Below are 17,706 nucleotides of genomic sequence, written 5' to 3' on the forward strand. Positions count from 1 at the left end.
AAAGGACAGGATATGCTGATGAGGATAATTTTGAAAGCTATTAGTTCGAATAGTTAAGGGGGGTAGAGCGTTGGTTTAAATAAATGGGAAGCTTTCCTCCAAGTGGTTGTCGGAATTCCAACAGTAATCAGTTGTAATTATTGCGCTTCCTTACTTTTTACATGTCTGTCCAAATCACTCCAGCTGGACCAGAACAAAGTGCTTTAAAATGGAAGTGGTTTTGAAGCTGTTTCAAGAAGGAACATTATTCTTCTGATGGATGTGCTACGCATTAACCATCTGGGATTTTGAGGGAAACGCCATTGTTTTAGGTTACTGGTCAAATGATGCAAGGAAGAAAGAGAGGAAAAAGGTGAAGGATGTTTTAAGCAAATATCCAGACATGCCACTACCCCCCCCCCCCTCTTTCTTTTTTTCTTTCCTACCAAGTGTGTCTGCCCTCTGCTTCTGTGGAATAGGACCTTTCAGGAGCAGCCGAGTCTATCTAAGCTGGCTTTAAAAGCCGCAGGACAAGCACCAGCATGGTTCTCTGTCAGTGTCCATTTGTGTATAAGGAGGTGGGCTGCCACAGTGTGTCACAAGGTTTCATATTTCAAATATATGAACGAGAGAATGACGGCCAAATGAGTCACTCCGTCATGTCATATTGATTCAACGCAGGACTCTGGGACAGAGCGAGTAATTGTCAGTTTCACACTCACGCAAAATAATCAACACATGATGGACAATAGTTTGCAGCGGTGCGGGGAGGTGAGGGGCTTGGACACACTGCGTCGGAGGCGACCATGAAAGCCTAACAGACAAGTGTCGAAAATGGGACCATTTTTATCCACACAAAGAACTCCTCAAAACAACTTGCTCTTTTTTTAAAACCATAGACACCCCGTCACCAATAAAACGTAATATGAGGAGAATTCTGAGGATTCGAATGAGAGCCTTTATTGAGTTTTAATGGAGAATGCTGTTTCAAAATGGATGGATGGATGAAAGATTGATTGGGGGGTGATGATCAGGCAGAAATGGATAAAAATTAAAACAAAAGAGGGTGAGAAGATGGAACAAGAAACAAGACAGGAAGAGGTTGCTGGAGAAATGTCAAAGCAAGCATGGAGAGTCCAAAAGTAGACAAGAAGTAAAGAACTGGGGGGGGTGTCCGGGGGCAATGCGGCAGTGCCTCTAATGTCTTTATAAGGTCATAAAATACTCTACTTCCTGGCCTCTCTAATTGTGAAGAATGGGATGGAGGTGGAGGGGAAGTCTCAACTCTACCTGCCTACTAAATGAGTCCCCTAAATCTGCTCTTGGCCTTGGGAGCTTTCTATAGGATCGCTATGCCAGCAACATGGATGCAGAGGGGGATGATTTCTGAGAAAGTCTATGTTCTGATAGTCTTTATTGCTCTTCTCTTTAAGATTAAGATAGAGAAAGACAATGTAGAGAAATGCAAAGGAAGAAAGAGTGAGTAAAGTACTGCAGCCTGTTTTAATGATCTTTGGAGATGCGTTGGAAGGAGGGTTCGAAGAAAAATCCAAACAACTGAGAGTAAGAATGTAATGTACTTACATACAGTTTTTCAGAGAGAGAGAAAAAGAAAAAACCTTGTGAAGTAAGAGTGAGAAAGAACATAGAGGTGGAGAGGCAGAAGATTTTATTAACTCTGCAGGGATAGACTGTAATGGCTATACTCCCCAAAGTAGCTGTAATGCTGAACTCTTAAAAATGTGAGAAGTTGCTCTTACCATCGCTGGAAACGAAAACATTTTCATTTCATAAACTGTTTGTCTAAGGGACCCTGCCCCAACCTCTAACCCACAAATGAGCACAGTAATGAACAGAACCTTCACTGCAGAAGAAAAGTTAGTTATTTTACAGTCTAGTGAAAGGTACAAACTAAACTTATCCCCAGATAAGCTCAGTTGTTCTTGAAATTGGGAGCCATTAATATCACTGTTTGTTTTGAAGTGAGATGGCATACATTTGAAAATAGCACCAGCTTTGGAGCATGAATAAGGAAAAGAGATATATATATATTATATATAGCTTTTTTTCTGGTAAAAGATATACAGCTTTTACCAAAATAAAAGCTGTAGAACAATGTACATTTAGATATGTAATATTTAGGGAAGCCAGATGTTGACATATGTGATGTAAATTAGGGTTGAAAGACAAAAGCTGTATTCACAGATTGAAATAAAAACAGAATCTTACACAGTCACAAGCTATGTATGTTTTTTTAGTGTAATTTGTATATCACTAACAGCCTGCTATCATGTGTCACTGCTGTGTTACCCACTGCCATTGAAAAGAATTTAAACTCTGCTATATAACAATCCTTCACCATCACCACACATTTGAATCTTGTGGCTTTCCCTTTTCCGTTAATGCAGCCTATATACTTGATATTTGAAATGAATGGTAATTTCAGGCATTGTGAATTTGTTTTTCAAAATGTAAAATTCCAGTCTTAATCTCTGTCTTTTGTGAGTGACTTAGGAGTTTCTAAGCCGTGCGCCAAACTTTTTGCTTATTATCACGTGGGTATGGATCGGGGAGGGGGGTTGTATTGTGACTAAACTTGCTACACTACAGGAGCTGTATAACAGTTGCCTTTTTTGTTACTGGGGTTTTATCAGTGGGTGAGAGAATAAAATGGAGTCAAAGGCAACCCCCTAAGCTTTTCATAATGCGTTCCGAGAGGAGACAAAGGCCCGTATTCACTGCTGGGTGTCGATAAGACCTATCATTAGGCTGCCATTGGAGGTATTACTGGCACACACAAACACACTTGCACACATATACGGAGTGCAGCAGGGCGCTTACTTCTGCACCCTTTCTCTCTTCTTTTTTCCCCCTTTTTTTTCCCCTAAAAACACACACATAAATATTCCTATGCGTGCCAGAAGTTAAAGAGGCAGCCGGGCTCACGGTGAACCGAATAAAGGCAGACGAGTGGACCCCTGCTGCTTCCCCATCGCAGCTGAATTCACTCACATGGAGGGGACATCCACTCGGCTAGACGTTGCGCAGCTGTAATTTTGTACGTCTAGTAGCAAATGCTAAAAAATATTTTTTTTAAATGTATATATTTTGTAATAAATCTATCTAAGCTTTATATGCTCTAAAAAGAAATATATGCCATTACATTTATAAAAATTGGAGAAAACCAAATTAAATAACAATAATGTGTTATTTTTATTTATAAAGCTTGTTTAAAAAATGACTTACAAAGGGCCAAACCACCTTTAGTCCTCTGATGCAATATTTAATTTTCAAAAGGCACGATCAAAATAACTTGCAGCTTTTTTCACTGATTATTAATGCTCTTCTGCTCTATGTGCAGCACCCCCCCCTCCAAAAAAAAAACAAAAAACCAAAACAAACAAAACAAACAAAAAAATAAAAAAAACAACCCACTTGTGTTTGCGCTAAAGCAGCAACACATTGGTCGTGTTTCGAGGTGTATTTTTGTGACAAACTCCTACCAAATGCTTAAATGCTTAAAAGCAGTTGAACAACCAGTGGAAACTGCCTGATGATCAAACTCCTTGTTTACAGTAGTGATGCTGTTGCTCCAGAATGAATCTGTTATTCACTTACTAATGATAAAATGCTACACGTAAGTACATTTACTTAACTAGACAGGTGTAAAATTAGGTGCTGAGGAGGAGTTGGGCTTCCCATTACTGTTTTCCCGTATGTGCGTGTTTGTGTGTCTGAGTCTGAGAAGGAAGATGGCACTGCTGTCTAGTTCCGAAGTAGATGATGGACTGTAGCTCGTATTCCCATTCCCTCTCATTAGCTCGGCCCCTGAGAATATATGAGGTTACTTACCTTCCCTTGCTCTCAGTTCGTGGCCAAACGCCAAGCGTCGGATCAGGGTCATTAGCCTCGCTATTTGGAACAAATGGCCTTCGATAGTATCTCAGCTATAATACAACAGGAGCAGATTAACCCCTTGATCCTTGAAGGATAGCATGTTGAACACATTAGGACGAAAGCAGCGATCAAGGCGGTGATGATGTTTATTTTTACTATCATTATTTGTCTGTTTCTGGCCTCTTTATTCATGTGTTCTTTGGTTGTTTTGAGGGGATTTTTTTTCTTATCTCTCTCTCTCTTTTTTTTTTGGTTGTTGTTGTTTTTTGCAGCAGATTTTGACAGTTGGAATCTCATTGCATTTCAGCTAAACATCACAGCTGTTTGCCTGAAAACAAAAACCACAGAGAGAGAAGTGGGCAGACGATCAAAGCCCAAGGAGGATTTGTCTGGCAGATAGAGGCTGGGGCTCTGCCTGCGTGGACTCTCTCAGCACAAGGTTGCCCCCTCATATCGCCAGCTTGAAAATTAGAGCTCACGAAAGGGAGCAATGCAGTCACAACAACCTCCTCCCTATTGCAGTTGCCTTCTTAATACATTGCGCGTGTGCGTGCGTTTTCTTGTCTTTTCTCCTTTATAGCCAGGTGCCTGACACTACACAGTTTTTTAGTGCAGTATCACACCACTCGTAGTACTGTAAATAATTCACCTGACTGATTTTGAAACCCTTCGGATTTGTTATGAAAAGAGCCCTCTACGGGAAATTTGGGATTATTTCCAAATCCGTAGGTACAAAAGGAGATAATCCATGACTCGTTTGTGTTTTGAGCCGCCAAGGGAAAAAAATGCAGCATGCTATATGTTTATTTCTGTCTAAGGTCACCAAAACCATCTTTCCATAAGGTTCCTTATGAGGTTTGTGGCCTATCGGGGGGGGGGGGGGGGTGTGTCTTCTGATGTCTGTTTTGAGCAGAAAGACACACCCAGAGGATGGATATAATTAAGACTAGTGCCTTTTTGTGAGTAAGGAGGGTGTTTGGATAACTGCTCTGGGTGGTCTAGCACTACATGTCTCTACCAGTTTTATTACAAACAGACACAATGCGGTAAGAACACACATGCATTCTAAGAAAGCGGACAAAGATTAGCATGTACTGTGCAACGTAAACATACACGTGAAAACAGCCATGTCGCTGGTTTCCTGCTTCCCTGGGACGTTGTTTGAGCATGGCACAGCAAATTTAAAAGAAAAAAAAGATGAATTGATCAAAGCAGCGGGCAGACATATGTGACGTTCAGGGATGTGCACTTAAATTTACACTGTTGCTTTACAAAGATCATCACATAGCTAACTTTAGCTTCGCCCCAACCATCACTTTGGCAGTGAATAGAAGCCAGATGAGCCAGAAGGGGATCATTTATGTACATAAGGTACACACAAAAACCATAAATGCTACTCTGGAGTAGATTGAAATATTTTATTTTCTTAGTGCAATTATGGAGCTTAATGAACCTAAGACAAAACCTAATTAAACTGTGGGATTTTTCAGTAAAGAGCCCTGGTAATTGTTTGCATTTATATAATGCTTTTCTGGTCTTAGTGATCGCTCAAAGCACCACTTTGTACCAATAGCACATTGGGTACGATGACACGTTGATAAACACATACACAGATACACCCACATTTTTGGTATTTCAACTCAAGGGAGCCCAATAAAGGCTAAATTTTAATTTAAGACTTGTGACTGAAATGTACAGTTCGCTGCTTTGTCAACTATCCGATAAATCACTGTGGAGTTTAAAAACTGTCATGCTAGCTAACCGCTTGATGACAAACTATATTAAGGAGGAAAATCAAAATATAAAGAAGTGCTCTCAACCATATAAAAGTTAAACGTCTAATTAACTCTTTTAGAAACAAACTCTAATTTATTCAAGGCTTTCTTGTACTTGGTGGAAAACAAAATGCAATGCCAGTCAATCCCACAACAAGGGCTTTTCTACCAGTCACTTCTGATTAATAGCGTCTTCTTGTTAACACATAAACACCGCGTCTACCATCAGACCCTCAAACGTCTGTTAATTTGCAGCTTTTTCCCCCCTTTGTGTGAATTGGCTCATTTAGTCAGCAGGGAGAATGCTGATCTTGTAGCATTGGGTTTGAAAACACATGGGTGGTCCTGCTTTCTTTCTGGGTTTTTTTTCTCTTCCCCAAATGTACTGAGCATAAATTTGTGACTCCATATAGGGACTTTAATGATGAGAGTACTCTCCAGGGTCTCGTGAGTCTGCTTACTGGAGCAATAAGAGGGAGATGGCAGTAAGAGAGGTGGAAAAAAATACAGTGAAAGAGAAATGGAGAGGTGGGAGCGAAGCAACGCACCCTTAAAAACCGTCCAGACAGAAATAGTAAATTGCATATTCTCAAAGATGCAGGAACTGCAAACGGGTAGGAGGGATTTCTCCTTCATTTGTAGTGAGCAGCTTTCCTCTGCTGCACTGTTTCACTGTATTTAACATCAAAGCAAACTATGAACAATTGAGGCAATTTTTCATTCGGCCAAGGTCAATCATTGTTCTTTCTCTGGGAATGTAGATCTGGCTGCGAAATTCAGAGGAACCACATTTCACTGGCAAGTCTATTTTAGCAAGCCACCTTTTAACTAAACCGCTGAGTGTGTGTGTGTGTGGTTTAGATTGTACATGTAAAGAATCTTCAGGTCCATTTATTAAAGCTGCATTGTGATTTTTTTTAAACCATAGTTTTAATTAGAGCTGTGTCTAGACTGCTTTTAATAAAACCTGTGACTTATGTATGTAATATGAAAGGAAAAGCAGATACTGCATACAGTAAAATGCCACACTTGAAATTGACCTTAAATTCTGCTCGCAAATTTATACAACCCTAATCCTGGATCAGATTCAAGAACCAAAACTCCACTTGCCATGTTTACATAAACAAAAAGGGGAACTGGTTGACATATATATATAGTAAATGCTTAAACACTGAATATTTAGACACAGAGATATATTTAGACCTCAGCTCTTGTACTTGCTAGATCTAACCACGACCACATGAACTTTCTTGCCAGGAACCAAACGGTTCTTGAACCAAAGAATATAAAGCTAAAAAGGACTCTGAGAGACTGGTTAAATCTATGAACAGCAGGCAGCTTAAAGAAGTCATTAATACAGCTAAAGTAGCTTAAAAAAGGCATTTATGAATATGTCTTCCATGGGAACTTTGATGTGTTTTTTGACCACAAATGAACAGGCAGCTTTGAGAATACACAGAGTGACTCATTATTTGTCTCAATGGGAGTCCAAATGGCACTTGAATCAAAGAAAACATCAGGGGATGCAGAGAGGGAGGAAAAAAACGGAAAAACACAAAACATGACTCACTAATGAAGAAACTGAGTAGATGCAATTTTGAAAAACTACAAATAATGTAATTTATGCTAACTATGTTTGATTTCTTGGTATTGTCAGATGATATTACCCAGTGCCCACATATGCCATTATTAGCGTAGTCATAGTTTCATATTCTTTGGATGACTTCTTCTCGTTAATTCGGCTTTTTGATTTGCCAAAAGTACAGAAAGTAAGTTCTGTAAAATGTAGGACTGGAGTTGAATTATCAGGACCAACATCTAACTACACACACACACACAAACACTGTACACTTGAAACAATGTTAACACAACAAAACACATTTTTAATTTTTTTTTCTTTTATTCAAAATTCCCTGATATTGTTTAAAGCGAGCAAACCAGAAGAAGAAAAAAGGAAAAAAAAAGTATAAAAACATATTAAGCTTAATATAAAAATATTAAATTATTTATAGGTTTGGCTGAATTTTACAGAGTCAAAGTCCTTTTTTCCCCCACCTTTCCATCTGGTCAACCTAAGATTTTCTACTCAAAAATTCTTTTTGATAATTCATTCTGCCTCCGTGCATATCCCTCTCAGCCCTGGTGTGTAGAAATGTCAGACACCAAGATTTATAAGGCGTTACATTCCCTGCCGTCATAATGCTGAAATTCTTTCATGTTGTGGGCATCACATAATCACTGATATATCATCTTTAGTAAAACACATGTAGAGGCTACCCCGGCACATGATCACAAGCAGGTTTCTTTTTTTTTTCTTTGACAGACTCCAAAGTGACTTCAAAAAGGCTCGTTCCTCATATCCGTGATATCAGGATTCTTGTACTTCAGGCAACAACGTACTGTCTTTCTTTCTTTCTTTCTTTCTTTTTAAACACTTACTTTCAACTCATTTATTTTCTTTCTTCAAGATGAATCATGTATTAATCTACACACATGCTGGCTCTGTGTCATTGTTCCTTAAGACCACCCAGAGTGTTTATATGAATCGGCTCATGAGTGGGCTCTTTTTTTTGTACATAAAAAATTGTGTTGGTTCTTTTTTTATTTTTTAGACGGGGTTTGGTGACGTGCTGACGTATTACACCTAATAGTGTTGACACATCTGTCTGCGATGTTGAATCATTTACGACATATTTCACCACCACAAAAATATTTTTGGAAATGGAGGCATATATAAACTAGTCAGTGTGAAAGCGCCGCAGTGGATAATAATGCGGGAAATAAAACCCCGAAACACTGTGTCGATTGCAAGAGTGTGTGTGTGTACGTGAGTGTCTTCCTTTTTGAATGTACGTGCATCTGTTTCTTTGTGATTCATTCACAGAGATTGTGTGTGTGACATTTTAATGACAAGCTTTACCAAACAACACCTGAATTTATCCTATGCTTTCTTCTCTGTTTGTTTTCTGTCCAGGTCCAGACTTGAAGGAGGCACGCAAGCACAGAGACACACACATAATGGCACCTAGAGGCTGTCTGCGGTCTACCACCACCCTACCACACACACACACACACACACACACACACACACACACACACACACACACACACACACACACACACACACACACACATGCATGCCAGTTACGCTAAAAATCTGAACACTGAAGGAGGATCATTATGGCCTCCTTCAGGAAGCAAACAATGTTTTCTAGTTTTCTTCTCCAAGGAGAGAAACATTGACAAGTTATATTCGAGAAAGCTACAAAATTCAGTCATTTAAAGAGCTTTGTAGTTTCCAGTACCAGCACTGTTAAAAGCTGTTTTTTGGTTTGATTTAATGCGAGATGTAAAAAAACAAAACAAAAAAGCTTAAATGTCAAATTTAAATTCTCACTTTTTTTATTTCTAATTTTCCAAGTCTTTGCTCATGTCATATCTCATATCATTTGCGATTTGTCCACGTGTGCACGTGTGCTTATGCCTGCTTCGTTTTTCAATTTCTATTTTCATCAGTCAAAACCCATCCACACAAGTCAAATTTAACAGCTGCACCACATATCCCACAAGCCCCCTAACCCACCCTGTGTCCCTCCCAGGGTTCCCAGCATCCTGCTTTGCACACACTACCAAAAACCCAGGCATGCTGAAATTACAGTGTGTGGAGGAGGATTGTGGGAAAGTGTTCCCTCCCTCTAACTCTGTATTTGCCCTTTTCTGTTTTTTCCCCCTTCATTCTGCTACAGTTTCGGACGTGTTCGGCTTAGTTTGATGTTCGGTTAAGTGTCAAACCGAACGTTAAGTTGCAATTTGCATCAGCAGTAAGGGTGACTAAAGTTCAGCGTGAGATTAACGAGGCACGAATGTGGCGCTAAATAAGATTGACCCTATTGTATTGATTAGTCTACGGCTAGGGTGATAGTCTGTCCTGTTCTGATACCGTCAGGGAAACGGCGTGTTTGTGCATTTTATGAGCTTGCACGCACACAGCTCATTAGCATATAAAGATTAATTCATTTGGTTTGATGTTCTGTTCAGTATGTCTTCAGAATGTCACACTGAGGTATGTGTGTTTGTATTTATACTACAAACACACTCAAATGTAATAGGATTTGTGTGTTGAATTCAATTTGCGAGGTTAATAGAAGTAACCAAGAACAGTGTTGGACATAGAGTTACACACGATCTGCTGCCAGCTTGCAAATAACTGTGATTTGCCAGATAAAACCAAGTAGTGTCAGCTACAGAGGCTTGAACTTGTATTCAGCAGAAAATCATTGGATTATGCAAAGTGCAGTGCTCCTTGAATCAGTTGTGGCATTGTGCTCGCGGTTTGTAGCTTCAGGTTAACTGAAAGCACCGCCCTCGCACCGACCGTGTTCCTAACCAGCTCTAATGATACACCCCATCAGTTCAGCTTCGCCTGCACCGGGGTTAGCTTGGTTAACAGTCGGCTGAGGTGAAGCGTGAGAGTGTGTGTGTGTGTGTGCCAGCTATTAAAGCACTTCAGAATCAGAGTGGAAAGGACTCGCACTGCTAATGGACGTGTCTATTGATGTTCCCATTTAGCGGCACACTGTAAACGATAGGCCAATGATTGTGTTCAAGACGGAAGGAGGTGGAGGAGGATTGAGAGCTGTTTGGCTGGGCGATGATAATGACAAAGAAGGTTATTATTTGGCGCCCCATGGAGTCTCTCTGGGCTTTGTGTGTGATGGGGAGTAGCGAGAGAGGGTGAAGAGGTGCACTCTTTCTCTCTGTCTCTGTCTCTCTCCCTGCCTACTAGCTATTATTCCTTTCTCGCCCACCCCCCCCACCCCTGTCCACTCCTCTCATGACATTACTTACTGCAGCCAGTCTACATCCATCTCTTTTTTAGCATCCTCCTCTATTTCTCTTTTCTTTGTTGCTTTTTTCTTTTTTAACTAGATAGCACAGATAGCTGTTGTGACAGTAAATATAAAATAACAGTAAAAGAAGTCAAAGACAGAATAATGCAGCAGTGGCAACAAAATAGTTTCTCTTTGTAAATTTTTTAGGATAACAGGTTGCAGTTAAAATATTGATTTTTTTTTTCACACAGCTGTGTGTGTGTGTGTGTGTGTGCTGTCAGTTCTAATCACTGTGTGTGTGATGAATATGAAAACAGTCAGGCTGCCTGCAGGTTTGGCAGGAGACCACCTCCAGCTGGACTCAGACCCCTACTCAAGTGTGTCTGTGTGTGTTTTGTGAACGGGGTTGTACAAGTCAGCTTGTATCTGTCAGTGCTGTGACAACCTCAAGAGGACATAACAAACAAACCCCCAAAAAACAGTTATATAAATAAAACACTGCAAAACACACAACAAATCAAAATCCCACTAAGAAAATTCATCAAGTTTAAGCAGCTTTAATAATTGAATTTGATGCTTTTCTTATTTATAATGTAAAACTATGCTATATAAGCTAGAATGTATTGAGACTGGATTTAAAAGGTAAGGTAACGCTGCTTTTGATAATGTCCTGTGTTACATCATCTATCCTTACTTGCTTTTTGGATTTAAGCAACCTAATTCTTTCCATTCTAGCTCGTCAGTCCTTTGTTTTATGAGTATTTGTGTCTCGCGTTCTTTTGCACTGCTGATTCTCAGGCCTTAAATACTTAGTTTGTCCCAAAAATTGGGAAATTGCTGTGTTGCAGCAGTCAAAGCATGGGGAAAAAAACCCATCTTATAATAATAATCACAGGGTGAGACTGCTTAGAAAGGTTGGGGGCAAAAACACTAAAAAGATGCTTAATTAACCAGCAATTAGCCTCAAAAGACTCAATAGATTTATTTAGTATTTAAAGTTGGAGCTTAAAGTAGAGCTTAAACATAATAATGCTGATGCTGTGGTACGAGCTGGTAAAGAGTCTCTTATCTGTTTTTTCATCAGTGGAGCTGAAACACATGTTGGGGAAGGTGTCAGCTGCATGCCTGGTTAGTGGACACAAATATCTCATCAGTGTAGTAAAAATCCATCTATCATTCTGCGTGTGCACACGTCTGTAATCGCAGGGTGGCAGATAAAGAGGGAGATGCCATTCCAGCTGTGAGGGGACACACACACACACACTCAATCACACAGAGCCGGAGGCACGTGAGCAGGTGAGCATTAAGTCAGGCAGCTAAACAGATCACGTCGCGGTATGATATCTGCAGACAGGCAGACAGAGGAGGCCGGTCTGTACCTGCAGGCAGAGAGCAACAACTCGCAGCACCCTCGCCAGGAATTTCCTCCCCCTCCCGAGAGAGAGAGAGAGACATGGAAGTGAAGGAGAGAGACGGGCATTAACTGGGGTTTCCAATTTTGTTTTTATGCATATCCAGTTTCTTCAAGCTATTTAACCCTAAACCTGAATCCATTTTTTTTCTTATGATATTTTAATCATTTACTGCATGTGTGGGAGCTCCAGAATTCTGGCACACGTAATTTCACCCATTAAGGCCTTTAGAAATGTTACCATGAACATTTTTGTGTTAGTAGTGTACCGAACAAAAGTGGATAATCTAAAATATATTCCTTTTGTTAACTCACAACCGATAAGAACCACACAATCTGAATTGAAATGTTTTTTCTTAGTTTTCTTAGTTTCACATCTCACCAAGAAAAAAATCTGTGTGTTCCTCTGCCAAAATAGGCATCAGTAGTAACCTTCTACACTAGTGAGACAAAGATCGAACGAGAAGGGTACAAATCTTACGTAGAGAAAATGAATCCTAAACCTTATGGTTGGTGACATTTCAGCCCAACACTTATCTTTAACACCATCTGATGAAACTGTATAGACAGACATTACAAAACTCGATACTGTGCTATTGGGTGCAGTCAGTTCTTTTGTTGTTTTTCGAGTAATTTAATCACCTCTTGCAGATGCCTTTCTGGAATTACAGGTATGTGGGGTTTTTTTTTTCTGTTTTCACAGTACTAACTGTGAAACACTGACAGTATCCATTACACCAACTTGTTCTACAAGTTTCTGTATTGCTGGCACTCCTTTAAAGTAGTTTTGTAACAGTACTTTGTTTTAAGTCTGTTCAACATATGTGGTGGTAATCTGCGGCATCCTGTATCACATTCATACTGTGGTCTCTTACTCTGGACCACCAAATAGCGTCACCGAACCAACTGTGGGATGCGCCGTTGCTCAAGAGAACGTCAGCATTAGTCATTAACTAGAGAACCCCTTGAGTCACTTCTCCAGCTTGTGCACAAATATTATTTTCCCCTTTAATTTCCTCTCCTTATTCTTAACGTTTGCGCGGCCCCTTTTCAAAAGCTCTTTATAGCTTATAGTTAACCTAAAAAGAGAAAAAAAAACCTCCTGAAATTTTCACAAGTCTCAAATCTGCCTCCACCGCATCCACTTATCTAAAAATGTTTCAGTGGTTAAATGTCAGAGCTGTCTGTGCCATTAAGGCCAGCATGTTTGAAGGAAGGACACCCATGCCAGCCCTCTCCCTCCTCCCTTTTCTGTCTCTTCTTATTCCTCTCCCCACTTAGCTTTCTCATAATGCTCCAGCACAACCCCCCCAACCCGTGCTGGTTTGAGGGCTGATGTGCAGACCTTGTCATTCAGATTAGGGCCACATTGTCAGCTCAGGGCCCTTCTCTCTCTATAGTTGCATGTCCCAGATCTTTCTTCCTACTGTCATCTTCATCCTGCGGCCAGAGAAGACCTTATAAAGCTACATTCCTTCTCATCCACTTCTGTCAATTCCAGCGCTGTCACTCAAATCACTGTTGTGGAGAGTGAAAAGAGACCAAGTTAACGTGTCCCTCGCAGCAAGGACTGTGCTTTTTGGTCCAAGATTGGCTGTCATCAGCTAACAAATTAGTTTTATTATTACTATTATTATTATTATCATTATTATTATTGCTCGGGACCTAAAAGCTTCAGAATGCCAAATTAACACATGCGATCTAAAATTCTTCACAAATGAATACTGCTCATTGTTTTCCTGCCTAACAGTAAAGACAGAGCCATCTTGCTATTTTTAACTCTCTGTTTTCTGTGTAAAAGGAGTATGTGGCATGCGATGAGATATCCGCCACATCAGCTTAGTCACTCCTTATCCTGCCCTGGAAAAGCGTCCCAACAACGTTTTTATCATCCGACCACATCTTGACTCACTGCCACAGTTGCCGTCACATCGTATCTAATTGCTCCAGCAGCTCCGTGGCATTTGATTTCTGTGCTTCTCACAAACCCTGCAACTTGTTTTTTGTTTTGCTTTTTTCTCTCTCTCTCTCTCAAGTTGATTCAGCACTGTGTAATAAAGCCATTGATGCAAAATGGTGGATAGTTTCTTTACTGTTTTTAGTGTAAGAAGAGGAGGAAAGAAAAAACACCCCAGTCTTTGGCCACAGCGCCACATCATAGCGAAATGGCAGCCGCTATCGATCAGGGTGAGTCGGCAGTTTCATACCCGGTGTCTTCCTCATCCTGCAGCTTGCATGAAGCTATTCAGGCATGCTGGGGCCTCTCTAGACACCACGCCACTGTGCTTTCAGTAAACTATATGCCAATTGGCTGCAGCCTCCACCCAGGTGATACGTTTACTAAAACCCACTATGAGTCAGGAGTTTCAAGATGACTTCCCTTTTCTAACTGTTATTTACCAAGGAAATGTTTTCTTACACACTGACGAGTTCTTTGGTGTAATAATGACCATGTGGCATGGAAGTCATTGGTAAATGCAGCTCTCCAGGCTTGATGGAAAATGTTCTTCTACTAAGAAATCCAAATAAATGGGTTTAGTGAAAAATTATTCTTGCTTAAAGAAGTTCAGCGTATATTTTAAAGTCTTCTTTTATACCTTTCTAGAGGTAGTGGATGTAAAAAAGGAAAAAAAGCTCCAAAAAGATGTGAAAGATGGCAGCATTGTGATTAACCGAACCTTTAAAAATAATGTTTTCTTATAATTTATCACTATTTATTGTCAGTTTATATTAACTGGAAGTTTGACTTGGATAGTATTAGTCATCTGATTAGCCTAACTGGAAAAGATGGTATAATTCAGGTTTGTTACAGTCATGACCTTGTCAGTGTTACTAAGAAAGGGAGGTTTGGTGAGAGAAGAAGAAAGAAGCTTTTCCCTCACAGAGAAGATATGCTCCCGCCAAGCAGACTGTCATCCCCAGTCACCATCAGGTCTCTGCTTGCCCCAGTGAACATTCAACGCTGTCGGTGAGTTTGAGCTAAATTGAAAGAAAAAAAACCATCGACCGTTGACTGTACCCTGTGGCTAGTCTTTGTCACAGAAAAGAAGAAAAGAACACATGCAGAAATCTTTGCACAGACATGGTCTTAGAAGGGGTGGGGCTCACGAGGAACGCATCGTCCATTCTCCAGAAACACAAAATACTTGTAGCTTGCAAACCACAGCAAAGGTCACAATCAACATTCATTGCTGTCGGTGGGTTTAACTGTGTGGGAGAGCTCACTGAACGATGAATGCAACTGTGTCCCAGATTTCATCCGACCGTCACAAGGAATAGTGTCACGTTATGCTGATGATGGTGTTTTTTAGTTCTCTGCTTGCCTCTGTCCCTTGCCTACCCTTAAGAGCAGTAAACATGGACGGTGTGAATTGACAGGCAGTTCAGATCGCATCACGATCACTTTGGGGGCTGTAGACTTGGGGGAGTGGGAGCTGGGGAGGAAGAAAAATGTTGCAAGAGGTAGCTTGTGAAAAAACTGACCTTTGAAGAAACGGTGCACATGCCTTGTGTGTGCATCGGGGATTGTATCAATGATTTAGAAATTGTAAATACTGCATAAGAATAGTAACTATTAAAGGTTAATATAAAATACTGGTAATTATGGTTATTGGACATATATTCTATCAGCCTTTTAAATGGTAATTTGTCAGTTTTAAAAAAACATTTGTTTTTCTAATACAGTGAATATATAAACACATTATTATGCATTCCTGTTGTATATGTGTATTTTTTCTGTGTTATAAAATAAATGATTGAGAATTCAACCCTTGGTGATGTGATGAGTCTTTCACATAGATCTTTGTTAAAACCAAGTTAAAAACTATGCAAGACATTAATGCAACTGAACAAAGCTCCATAACACTAATATATTTATATATATTATATACATATTTTAATGTAGTCAAGATGTCACGTTTCGTCTTAATAATTAAGGATTGTTATGTATTTTATAACTGAACTTGCAATATTTGTTAAATGATGTCTTATGCTCTTAGTTTTTACTAATCTCTGAACTTTTGTTCACTGAGAAGAAATGTTATCTAAATTATGTAGCACAAGTGCCTCTATATAGTTATACAAATGTAATATTGATGAATAAATTGAGTTACAGTATTAAAGTAGAGTGTGTGTGGGGGTGTGTATATAGCTTTATACATACACAACACCAGGACTTAAAATCCAAACAATCGAAAAGATGCAAAAATAACTTCTACAAAATTGTTACACATTAAATACACAGTTTTTACCCTTTGATTTTTTGTAGTGTGGTTTCCACTTGCCATTTATAAATTACGCAATATATGCCTGCAAAGAGTTTTCTATTTGAAAATAGCATTAAATTTAAGGATTCTCTTAAGTTGTGAAAATATTCTTGTATATGCGAAGCTACTCTTTAGACTCTTTCTAAAGTTTACAAAGTGCAAGGCCAGAGAGATGCTTTTTTTGCCTGGGGTTTGCTGAGCTACCTTACCAGGAAAGTACCTGCTTGTTTTTCAAATGAAAAACTGATGTGTGCCGATTCTGTATTATAACACTTCTTGACCAGCAAAAATCAAGAACAGTACTGGTGGAATTGGAAAACCCCTGCAAGTGGTCTTTTAGTTTCACTTTAGTTTCACCACATGTACTGTAACAGTAATTTGAAGCTTTAAAAGCAGGCCTACTTTATATTCTTTAATTTTAGACATGCCTCTATTTTTGCGATTGCTTATATTATGTAAGTTAATGTCCATCATTTTAAGATGTTATCTAAAGAGTCTAAATTCAGAAATGTTTGCAGGGGAAAGAAGCAGTTACTTAATTTACCATTTATAAGAGATGTGCAGGCCTCGTTACTGGCTTCAGGACTGACACCAGTGGCAAATAAGAGTACACTTAGTGTTCTTGTGCAGATCATGTGAGAAATATTGCCTAACCACTAACAAGAAGCTGTAGATGATACAGAATGAGTCATGATAACAGTAATTAAAGAACATTCTTTGAAAATTAGTTGTGAATATTTTACCAAGTAGAGAGATAACTCATTCTCACAAAGCAGTTTTATGCGCACTGTTAATGACTTTGTGTGTTTCTTTGTGTGTGGGTGTGTAGGAAAGATGCAACCAAAGGTCACATTGATTTTTTTTTAAGGGGGGGAGGGTACAAACAAAATGAAGGCGTATCAGACTTAAGCACAGTTCAACGATCTGCATGACATGTGGGCTACACCAAAAACCACCTTCAGTGAACTACAGCAGCTAAAGAGAAGTTATTACGTCAAGAGAATTGCCTTGTACACATAATAACAAAATTAATTACTTCCTTTGTCCACTAGAGGGCCACCAAAGACTGGGAATAAAGAAAGGACAAACTAGTGAAGCAGTTTGCAGATATATTTTGTTTCTTTTGTTACATTGAAATCACAGAAAGTCAAAATAGAGCATGTGATCACACATTTACATAAGTTGCAACAATGTATTTTTGTGCATGACAATTCAAAAAACAGTGAAAATAACAGACTACAGAGAAGGGGCTTTATTTTTCATAACAACATGAGGGCTAAATAAATCTACAGTTTTCATGCTATTACACACTTAAAATAGTAGAGTTTGTTTTCATACCACTTGTATAAGAGTTAAAGTTTAATGCTCTCATATATCCAGCGCTTTACTCGCTCATGGAAAAGTTGAACGTAGATTTTTATTTGGGGGGGGGGGGGGGGGGGGGGGTGCAACTCATGTATATCTAAAATGCAATTCCAGTTGTTAGAATTAGTGTTGTTTTGTGATATAAAGTAATACCTGGAGCTTCCACATCATCCTGACACTGT

At 39.4% G+C, this 17,706-nt stretch overlaps 1 long non-coding RNA gene across 1 annotated transcript in view; it reads left to right on the forward strand.

The window, feature by feature from the left end:
• The window catches only part of LOC146558821 (uncharacterized), a 28,529-nt gene extending 12,868 nt beyond the window's left edge, over positions 1-15,661 (forward strand). The window contains exon 3 of the long non-coding RNA XR_014888594.1: positions 8,626-15,661. This is a non-coding gene — a long non-coding RNA (uncharacterized LOC146558821). The remainder of the gene's footprint in view (positions 1-8,625) is intronic.
• Positions 15,662-17,706: the final 2,045 nt, after the last annotated feature.

This window comes from Mchenga conophoros, linkage group LG15, assembly GCF_057382185.1.
Source record: "Mchenga conophoros isolate Kocher_MC1m ecotype Shallow Benthic linkage group LG15, M_conophoros_male_GT1.1, whole genome shotgun sequence".
Classification (NCBI taxonomy): domain Eukaryota; kingdom Metazoa; phylum Chordata; class Actinopteri; order Cichliformes; family Cichlidae; genus Mchenga; species Mchenga conophoros.